This window comes from Carex rostrata, chromosome 23 (genome assembly GCF_964058835.1).
Source record: "Carex rostrata chromosome 23, lpCarRost1.2, whole genome shotgun sequence".
NCBI lineage: Eukaryota > Viridiplantae > Streptophyta > Magnoliopsida > Poales > Cyperaceae > Carex > Carex rostrata.
Genome location: NC_135940.1, coordinates 5,385,095 through 5,396,421, shown reverse-complemented (window position 1 = coordinate 5,396,421; position 11,327 = coordinate 5,385,095).

Sequence of the window (11,327 nt, the reverse complement as noted above, 5' to 3'; positions counted from 1 at the left end):
CCCCATGGAGAGGTATGGAGTTTGTGGATGAATATACGGTATGAATAAAGTATACCCTCAAATTTCCACTTATAGATAGAATTTTCTACCTGTCAGTGTGTGTGTTTAAGTGCTGGATCTTGTGAAGATAAAAAAAAAAAAACAGACACAAATGATCAACTTGATTTGGATCATGAAAAAATAGGTAGAAGAATATTAACTTGTAGAAGTGATTGTCCGGTAAATATAAGTGTGTATTTATAGAAGGTAGGAAAGATTAACAAGTAGGGGTTCCAATGCCCCAATATACAGAGGAGGATTCTAATGCTCTACTAATGATTATTGCTCCAAATCTGTCACAATATATGGACTGAGCATCTCATATAAATGTGGGCTATTTGATCTGCTCATTGAGCGGGTCTATGCTGCCCATAGTTGCATGGTCTGTTGGAGTTAAAGGAAAAAAAAAAACTATGTTTGTTTATTTCTTTTGTTATTGATTTGATGTTAATTTCATATAGTGCTCTGATGAGTTTGAACACCCAGAAATAGAAATGGGAATAAGCGTATTGAAAGACTAATATAAAAAGTGACATGACAAGTTATTTTGGAGAGATACTAACTTCACTCTCATTATCTGTACTTTTTCAGGTGTGTTGATATATATATATATATATATATATTTTAATATTGATTGTATTTAACAGTGAAAGTTGTTATATCTCACAAATAATAAAAAAATTGAAAGTTGTATTTTTACTTGTTTGAGAAAGTATTTCACTTAAAATTTCTTTATGATTTTTAATAGAAGTTAAAGCGACAAACACGTTGCACATTATGTATACTTGTAAATTAAGATATGGACAATTACATGTCAAATATAAATACTTTTTAGGGGCAAATAAAGAGATGAACGAATTATTTATTTTAATGCTAATACGGAAGCGTTGAACCGAAACCAAATGGATAACTCAATCAAGAAATTTGCTATGTTTAAGAATAGTTACGTTGGAGACAAATCAGCACAGATAGTCAAATGATTTTGGCGATGTACAACACTTAACATGTGCATTGAAATAATTTTCACCTCCTTTTATTTAAAAATGAAATTAAACAAGGTCAGTCTTATAAATTTGGTTACTTGAGATGGTTACCAACTTCCACAATTAAACGGCGTGAAATGCATGCTACGTACACTATTTTAAATTTTCATCCCTATCTCTTTTTACTATATCATAGTATGGTGTGTTTTTTTTTTTTTTCCTCTCTCAAATGACTAGGTTCAATGCATTTTATCCTGGGAACATTTTTTAAGAGTAAATGCAGTCGCACCTTCTAACTGGTAGAGGTACTTAATGTACAATATATTTGAAAAGGTAATAAGCATGTGAATTAAAAGACCATTCAATGATATTTATATTAAATATAATAATCACCCCCTGTTAATTTTCAAATTGCACAATTAGTATTTCTAAATCACTGCTTTTCATATTAAAGAGAGATCTTATCTGCTTGTCTTAATTTTAACATAATTTTGTTGGTTAAACTTATTCATTTCAAATGTGAATGCTTGTTGCTTGTACAATTCTCTCCTCTTTATTATTTGAAGCATCAGCATCAAGGCTTGTCACTTTGTAGGGCTCATGTTTATTTTTTGCTCTCTGTGTTCCAATTTGGTAGAGAATTAAGGAATAAAAATTTGGATGAATCTTCTGTAGTTAGCCTAACATGTTCCCTAACTTAAACACTCTTTATTTTTAATTTAAATACTTTAACATATTTATTCACATATTTTTATTGTGTTCTTTATTAAAAATTATTTTTTGAAAAGGACGCATTGAACAGCTAAACTTGTACCATACGAACAATAAATTATTGAAGGATTGCAACCAAAGTGATTGAAGCAATCTCCTTCTTTTGATATCAACAATAAATAAATTAAACCTCCCCATGGCACAGTGCATTTGTTAAATACACAAAAAAAATAGAAAAAGGGTAGCAAGCATTCGTGAACCGCAATATACCAATTCTGCTATGATTGTTTCGCATGTGCACAATTGTATTATTAAATATATTAAATAGGTTACAATTCCAACTCTTGTCTTGTCCAATTTAAAGGGACATTTGCATTTGTCTCAAAAAATAATCGAAGGATAATTTTAAAGCAGGTGGAATAAATTTGGTACTGCAACCATTTAGTGCCTGGAATAGGATTCACCTAATTGTTGCAACCAAAAAGTAGTAATTGGTTTTTCTCTGTCCCTTTAATGAATATTTGCCTTTTTTTAGAAGAAAATTCCATGAATGTTCGTCAGCAAGTGCTTTTCTTGAAATCTATTCAATTTGGGTGCGATTGCGATATGTGATATGTTCACTAAAGTTTATGATTCTAAATATTTTTCTTTAATATTTTTTTATAAAAGCAAAGAAAAGGATGGAGAGTATGATTATGTCTCACTAAAGTTGTACTATATCTGTGGGCTAATTTTTCATGGTATTGTGTGGTTGGGAGGTGTGGTTATATTGCAATATGCATTTTCAGTTGGAAGTGGAGTCAGATTTTTAAGTTATGAAAATTAAATATAAATAGAGATCAATTATATAATTTTTTATATTATAAATGAGAATTAGTTTTACAATATCTATAATATAATTTAAACTATATAAAAAAAATATGTATAGATATAATTTTTTTGAAAAATTGACCCAATTCATTGAATTTCCCTCCACACTATTTCCAATATCACGAGGAGGAATCCAAAATCTCATATTTTATATTTTTGTTTTTAAAGTCTAAACTATCGATCCGAGCCACTCAACATAATATCCATATTAAAATGTGCTTGAAAACTAAATTTTTTAATTTTTTAATTTTTTTTTTTACTATTTTTTCAGATAGGTATAAAATTATTGTTTTTGAACGGTCCAAAAACAATAATTTTATAGCTATTTTAAAAAATAGTAAAAATGTTTCAAAAATTATAAAATTTTATCTTTAGACATGTTTTAGTACGGATATCATTTTAAGCAGTTCGGACCGATGATTTTAACTTTAAAAACGAAAATATTAATATGAAATATGATAAGTTACGAAAGAGACGAGTATTGAAAGTTGAAACCCTCGTAAAAAAAATATTTAATCACCTGAGGCAAGTACCGAGAGGACATTGTTTATTGTAATGTGTAAATCTTAGCTGGCAGATAGCAATCCACCAGTTGTACCTGTGCTCGGATCTGTCAATACAAAAAAGTTCTTTTTGGCGGCCGTGAGATAGCCACCTTTGGTACAAATATGGTGCTCTCAATTAAAAAGTTATTTACTTCAATTAATTAATATATATACCGACCAATGAAAGTTAGTTACTTGACAAAAATTTATAGTCTAAACTCTAAAGATGTCTCCGTACCATGTCTCACGTGATTTTATTGACATGAGACTGATATTGTCCAAATTTCCTGCGAGTTGATTTTGAATATTTGACAAGTCGTAATTGTGCGCATCTAAATATTAAATATCAATGAGTGAGTCTATGGTACTATGCATATCACAGGTTGTTACTGTGCTACGGCTCTATATTCGAGTTTTCAAATTCTAACGGTCGATCCGAACCGTTCATCTTGTTCTCCATATTAATATATGTTTGGAGACCAAATTTTACATTTTTTGAAATTTTTTTACTATTTTTTTAGATATTTAGAAAATCGCTTGATCTGAAAATTCTGGACCATCCAAAAACAGTGATTTTCAATAAATCTAAAAAAATAGTAAAAAAATTTCAAAAAATGTAAAATTTGATCTCCAAACACATATTAATATGGAGAACAAGATGAACGGTTCGGATCGACCGTTAGGATTTAAAAACTCAAATATAGAGCCGTAGCACGGTAACAAATCGTAATATGCATAGTACCATAGACTCACTCAATATCAATTGCTATGACAAAACAAAATTAAGCGCCAGTAAGTGCAAAAGTTGATTATATTTGCACCTTTTTCTCAAAAAATAAATAAATTATGCACGTTCAATTAAGATTTGTTGTAATGAAAAAGTCAAGTTACCCAACATAACATTTTCCCTGTTCCTTTTCATGCATGATTAGCATTTTTTTTTTAATAATTTGAGAAGTAAAGGCGACGAAAATGAAATCTGCGAGTTTTGAACAAAAAAGTTTTTGTAGATATTCCGTGAATCTCGTTTTAATTTGCTTACAGTTAGAGGTGAAACTAGAAAATTTTAATAGAAGTGGCTGAAAATTAAAATGAACAAAATATAATTAGTAAAATTTGAATTCAAGTTCTCTCAACCACAAATTAAATAGAAATTTAATCACTAGACGATAACTAAAAAGTTATGTTGGACTATATAAAACATTTAAAAGAAATAAAATTCGATTAAATTTCTATATACATAATTAAAATTTTAAAATAAAAGAGATGCCCTTAGATCTATCCCTGCTTACCGTACTCAATTTTTTGTTTTCCACGTTTGTAGACAAAAAAAAAAGTGCTATTAAAATGGTCTTAGATTAAACATCATCTTCAAATTAAAACATATGTTACTATCTGTTGTAATCAAGTGATCCAGATTTAAAATAGTATTATTTTTGTATTTATGCATGAATTAATGCGGAAGATACCAAAGAAAAGTAGAAGGGACCAACTTGTACACTTTTATTTAATCAAAGAAAGAGATCCATGCTAAGTGCATGAACAATGCTTGGGGACCATTGAATGTCCTTAAATGGTTGATGTAGATTGTCTGGTGCATTTTGTATTCATATAATAATCAACAAGTTAAACATTTTCAAAAAGAAATGATTTTTTTTTTTTTTTTTTTGAGAAAGTAGGTGAACCCACCGATTTCATTAAGAAACCAACATTGTTCAAATGCTGAAAGGCTCCAACCAGCTAAAGCTTTTACAGCATGTATTACAAAAGATGCTGGTCAACTCCATATCATAGAGAAACAAAAGTGATAAAAGCATGCCCTTAACAGTTAAAGGCAGCCATGAACAACAACTATATATTGACAAAACATAGCAATATTACGTGAAAACAAACATAACAAATGACTAAGCTACGTATCCTGGGTTGAACCAAGTATACGGATTATAGCGGCATGTTCCAAAGGGGTGGTTGCCCTTACCTCCTCTTTATCCTCTCCCTCTTCCTCTATTATAATTTCCTCTCCCTTTGAAGGTAAAGGGGTCAGTTCCTGGATATACAAATCAATAGTGTCTAGAGGTAGAAGTAATGATAAATGAAGTAAAGAGCCAGAAAGTAAAGTTTTACACCAAAAGCTGACAAGAGAGATAATCTTTGTGCCTACAGATGCTACGGAGGGAACACAAGTGTTTTGAAAATAAATCTTATTTCTTTCAAGCCAAACACACCATAGGACAGCACCTCTTACTATCTCAACTAATGGAGCATTTTTCAAGAGTATGGAAGCATTAAGAAACCATAGATCATCCATACAAGAACCACGAAATGTAAAATTGTTGCGTGTAGCTATCCATTGCCATATAGAGTTAATAAAGCTACATTGTACAAATAAATGGTTCGTTGTCTCAATGTCACTGCAAAAATGACAAGTTGGATCCCCTTGCCATCCCTTCTTAAGTAGGTTACTTTGGTTAGAATTTTATTTCTTTTAAGAAGGTAGAGGAAGATTTTAATTTTAAGGGGCGTTTTGAACAACCAGAGAAAAGTAAAGGTAGTGTTTTTGATTCCACCATACTCAAGCCACTCATAAAAAGAGTGGACTGAAAATTTACTAACATTAGACCATCTCCAATATAGAGTGTCAGGTAAAGTAGGATTAGGGGCATAGTTAATTAATTGGGCTTGCAAAGCTTGCCGCTCATTAAGAAGCACGCCAGTTAATTGCCAGGTAAAATGTAATTGTAGAGAGGAATCCACATAAGCTTTTATAACTAAAAGGTCAGGGTCAGATGAGTAAAGGAAAAGATGTGGGTAAAGAAAAGATATGGGATGATCTGAACACCATCTATCTTTCCAAAATTTAATTGTAGATCCATTTTCAAGCTGCCTAGTAAGTCCTAATTCCACTACATCAGTACCCTTAAGGACACCAGACCAAAAAGAATAATAATTAGAAGAGAATCCTGATAGACCATATTTGGCAGTCAAGATGGTTTTTCACATGCCAATAATGGTGAGATCTTGAAATCTAATCCACCATTTGGCCAACAAGGCTTAGTTGAGCCTTTTTAAATCTATAATACCTAGACCCCCTTGGTTTTTGGATTTGCAAACAGTGTCCCAAGAGACTTAATAATATTTCTTTTTTACTGTATGATCCCCAAACCAGAGAAATCGTTTCCTCAGTTGGTCAATTCTGAGTCGCACTTTAGCAGGTATTTTAAATACAGAAAGCCAGTAAATAGGTACAGAAGAGATAACAGAATTGAGGAGGGTTAATCTGCCTCCGTAAGACATTTACAAAAAAAAAAAAAAAAAAAAGAAAGAAAGGATTTAGAATTGTACTCTGTAAAAAGTGTAAAGCCTTCAAATTTTCAGCTACGTCATGTTATTTATAATGTCATGAATCTGATTTTGTTTGCTCTTCTCATTATTTTAATCTGATAATTTATATCATGCTTTTATTTTCATTTAAAAAAAATGTGTTTGATGTGTTTAAGATATAATATAATTCTCAAAAAGATGCAACTTTTTATATTTTTTTTATTAATAACCGCCTAATTGTATGATTTATCATTAATAACCCCCTAAATGTTTCAAAGAAGCAGCAAATATAACCTAGTACATTTAATTTTTGTGTCTCTATTTCATTCTACTTCTAAAATTTTAATATACATATTATTTCAAATTTCAAATTTTAGATGTGATTATATCAATTTCTCTAATCAAACATAAAACATAATGAGATTTCGACTTTTTTATACTTAAATCAAGAGGTTACATTTTTTTTAATGTGGTATTTTACTATTCTTGATTTCAATTAAAATACAATAGAAATGTTAAGATTTTCAATGTAGAGAAAATGAACTAGATTGCATCTGATAATTATATTTTAGCTTATAAAAATATTTATTTACTTCTATAAGTTTTTATATAAATTTAGGCAATATGAAGACACATAAAAGATCAAAAGAGTTAAATCCTCTAATTAATTAAAGGTACATCAAAAGAAGGGCAGTTGTCAATATGCTTACCAAAACTTCTGAGAATTTTCTTCTTTTTTTTTTTTTTGAGAATTTATTCCTCCGTGAAAATTTCATAATTATTTATATCTTCATCAAACTCTTTTTTTTTTTTTTTGTATTTCCTCTTTTCTTCATCAGTTAAAATAATCTTAATGAGAGTTCATTTAATTCATAATTTATCTTATGTCGAAATCAGAATTACATTGTTACAAAAAAAAGATAGCACGCGGGGAAAGAAAAGAAATCGCGAGATAGGGTTACTCTGCCGTTTTGAGAGTTGAAGGAATCCATCCTTCTTTTCGTCTCCGTCTCGCCACTCCTCATCCCGTCCTCACATTCAATCCACCCACTTATTGAGCAGACGAGGTTTTTTTTTTGAGCTGAGCCGATGAGATCCTTCTTTCGAGTCGAGCCAATGAGGTTTCCCCTTTCGAGTCGACACTTCACCAACTACCACCACCTCGTCTCCGTTGAGCCGACACTTCCAATTCAGATCTAGTCGCGGTTCATTCACTCCGCTGCGTTTTGCTCCGTTGTTCCGTCTCGAGTTGTGCCGCTCGGGTACTCTTAGGGTTTGGTCTGCTCCCTCGTTAATATCGTCAATAATGACAACGAGGCAATAAGGGGGTTTTGAGGTCCACCACCCTATCTTGGCTCCTGATCCGCTTTGCCGCTCTTCGCCTCTGTCTCGATTCAACGAGTTCTGATGGAGGTGCTGTAAATTCGTCCATCTCTATTGTAGTATCTACCATATCAATGTATAAATAAGGTATAATTATGGTTAATAATGATGATGATGTTGACGGTGACCTCTTTTCTTCTCCTCCCTCTCTTCTTCTCGTCCTTCTATCTCCTTTCTCTGTGTTTTATTTTTAAATAACTCAAGTACAAAACTAATATGAGCACGAAGGCTCTCCTGGATATCCCTCTCTGTCTTGATTACAACAACACTACTTTGTGCTAATGATAAGAAATTATGCAGGCTCACAATATACCAATTTGAGCATGAGCACAGAAAATCTTGCAGGCTCATTATATACTTATCCAAGCGCAGTAACCCTTGGTTTTTTTTTTTTTTTTCTGATTTTTCTTGTCTACTTTGTAAAGGGGTTTCAGTTATAATAGTGTGAGTACTTGTACAAATGTTGTATGTACTAGTACAAAATAATATGTAACTAGTTTTGTCATGATTAATGAAATATCGTCTACGGACTTTCAACCAAAAAAAAATTACATTGTTACCCTCATTTCTCTAACCTATAAGAAACTAAAATTAGTAAACTATCTGCATCAAATAAGTAGTTAGTTTTGATTTTATATATATATATATATATATATATTATGGTTAAACTAAGAATTTTTATATTAATGATGAAGCAATTATAGTTTACAAAATTAGTGAAGATTAGTCACATCCTCCGGTCAAAATCAATATATGAGTTATGAATCATCCAAGCCTTGTTGATGTGGTATTAGTGAGAAGATAAAACATAACTTTGTTTACACTGCAGTATAGATTAAAAAAATGAAATAAGAAATATGTTTACGTTTTGGTCGGATAATAATCATTGAGATCCGAATTAAGAAATTTAAGAAATATTGATAGGCACATGAAGTTATCAGCCCTCCAAAAAATGTAAGTCACCAACCTCAAGTCATTTATAAAAAAGAATGGCACTTAGCTAGGTTACCTGAGGGTAGAATTACTAAATTCAAACCCTTCTTAAACTCTGACACGAATCTTAAAGCTGAATCGTTACATCTAAATAAGCACTAAATTATTTTGATCTGGCTGGAATTAAGTTCTTATATTTTTATTTCAATTGTACTCTCATATAATTGAGGGGATACATATTCTACAGACAAGTATCTCGGGGGTGGAAGCGTATCCTCTGCGGAGTTTTTCCGTGCGGAGCTTTTAATCTGGTCCGTTCGTTTCAGATCGGACGGACCAGATCAAATCTTGCTCGAATTGAAAAAAAAATCAAAATTTGTGGAACTTTTAATCGGGTCCGTCTGATCCAAAACGAACAGACCAGATTAAAAACTCCGCACGGAAAAACTCCGCAGAGAATACGCTTCCTCTTGGGGGTGGGGGGTGGTGGTTTGATTTCAATGTCAATTTGTGAAAATAAAATAGGAGACTTTTATCACTTTTTTTTTCCCAGTAAAAATACTGTTCTTTTACGATGTCAATTTGTGGGGAATATTACAGCAGGTGTAGCACTGTAGCTAGCTAATTATAAGATCACCTTTTTAACTTTGCAAAACTTGATAGCCCAAATTCCCAACCACTTAAAGAAGCAACTAGTGGCAAGAGATGGCGTCACTTTCCTCAAAAAGCAAAGTGATGGCAATTGGCTTATTTGTATGTATATATGTATATGCTACTCTTGCTAGACATGCGTTCACCGTGCACCCACAACTTAGCATCTCTCTGTGTGATCCAAAAACCACTCTTCACATTCACATCCCCACAGATCAATCTTAATCAGTTCTCTTGTGGCCATAGCTTGTATGGCAACCCATGCTATATTGCTATTGCCAGCTCGGTTGGATCTAACCTATTCACACAACTTCAAGCAATTACAAGTTCATTTGCTCAACATGTCTTGATACAAGTACTTCACTCTCTTAGATGTTAGACAACATGGAAAGAGTTGGATTCATTGTAGTGTAATTCTAATATTGCTTAAAAAACAATTTAATTAACCATTAAATGTTATGTAGGTTCTGCAATTGCAATTATATTTGACAATTATAGTCCATAATATATATCAAAGGTTTAAATAGCGTTTATCGCGTCATAGCGGACTGATTAAAAAAACAGTGTTATGCCCAAATAGCGCCACTATAGCGCAGAATAGCGCCATAGCTTTTATGATTTGAAAACGCTATAGCGGAGCTATAGCGCGCTATTTAGAACCTTGATATATATATATATATAGAGAGAGAGAGAGAGAGAGAGAGAGAGAGGGGGGGGGGGCTAAGCTCAAAACATTTGTTTCTAGCCTCCGGAACAAACGATTCGGTTTTCCAATTTTCAAAGTCCAAATAGCCGATCTAAACGCTTATATGTTTAATCTATATTAAAATGTGCTTGGAGATCAAATTTTACATTTTTTGGAATTTTTTTAATATTTAATTATTTATTAAGATGGTTTGAAAATCATTGTTGTTATTAAAATTCTGCACCATTAAAAAACAATGATTTTCAAACCATCTTAATAAATAGTAAAAAAAAAATCCAAAAAATATAAAATTTTGTCTCCAAGCACATTATAATATAGATTAAATATCTAACAGTTTGGATTGACTATTTAGACTTTAAAAATTGAAAAACTGAATTATTTATTCTGAAAACTAGAAACAAACGTTTTGAACTTAGCCAGTCTCTATCTACACATGCAATTGGAAAAATTGTTCAATGAACTTGATAAAATATATCATATCTCATTACATTTGATATGCTATCGACATATGAATTGTCACATGTGTACATTAAATAATATAAAATGTTAAAAGTTTCAATTTGATATTATATATGATGAGTGAGTCTATGGTACTATGCATATCACGGGTTGTTACCGTGCTACGGCTCTATATTCGAATTTTAAAATCCTAACGGTCGATCCGAACCGTTCATCTTGTTCTCTATATTAATATGTGTTTGGAGACCAAATTTTACATTTTTTGAAATTTGTTTACTATTTTTTTAGATATTTAGAAAATCACTTGATCTGAAAATTCTGGACCATCCAAAAACAGTGATTTTCAATAAATCTAAAAAAATAGTAAACAAATTTCAAAAAATGTAAAATTTGGTCTCCAAATACATATTAATATGGAGAACAAGATGAACGATTCGGATTGACCGTTAGAATTTGAAAACTCGAATATAGAGCCGTAGCACGGTGCCAAATTGTAATATGCATAGTACCATAGACTCACTCATATATGATTGTTATTACAACTTTTACGTTTGACCTTCTAATTTATATCAACTAATCCTCTTTTTAACAACTACACTCCTTTTGTCTCTCAATTGAAGAGCTACATCTATCTACCAACACGTAAAAACCATACCTTTTCATTTTTGTCTTAATTTCTAATGCTAATATCATGTGACGGGCATTAGTTATTTTCAAAATGTCATT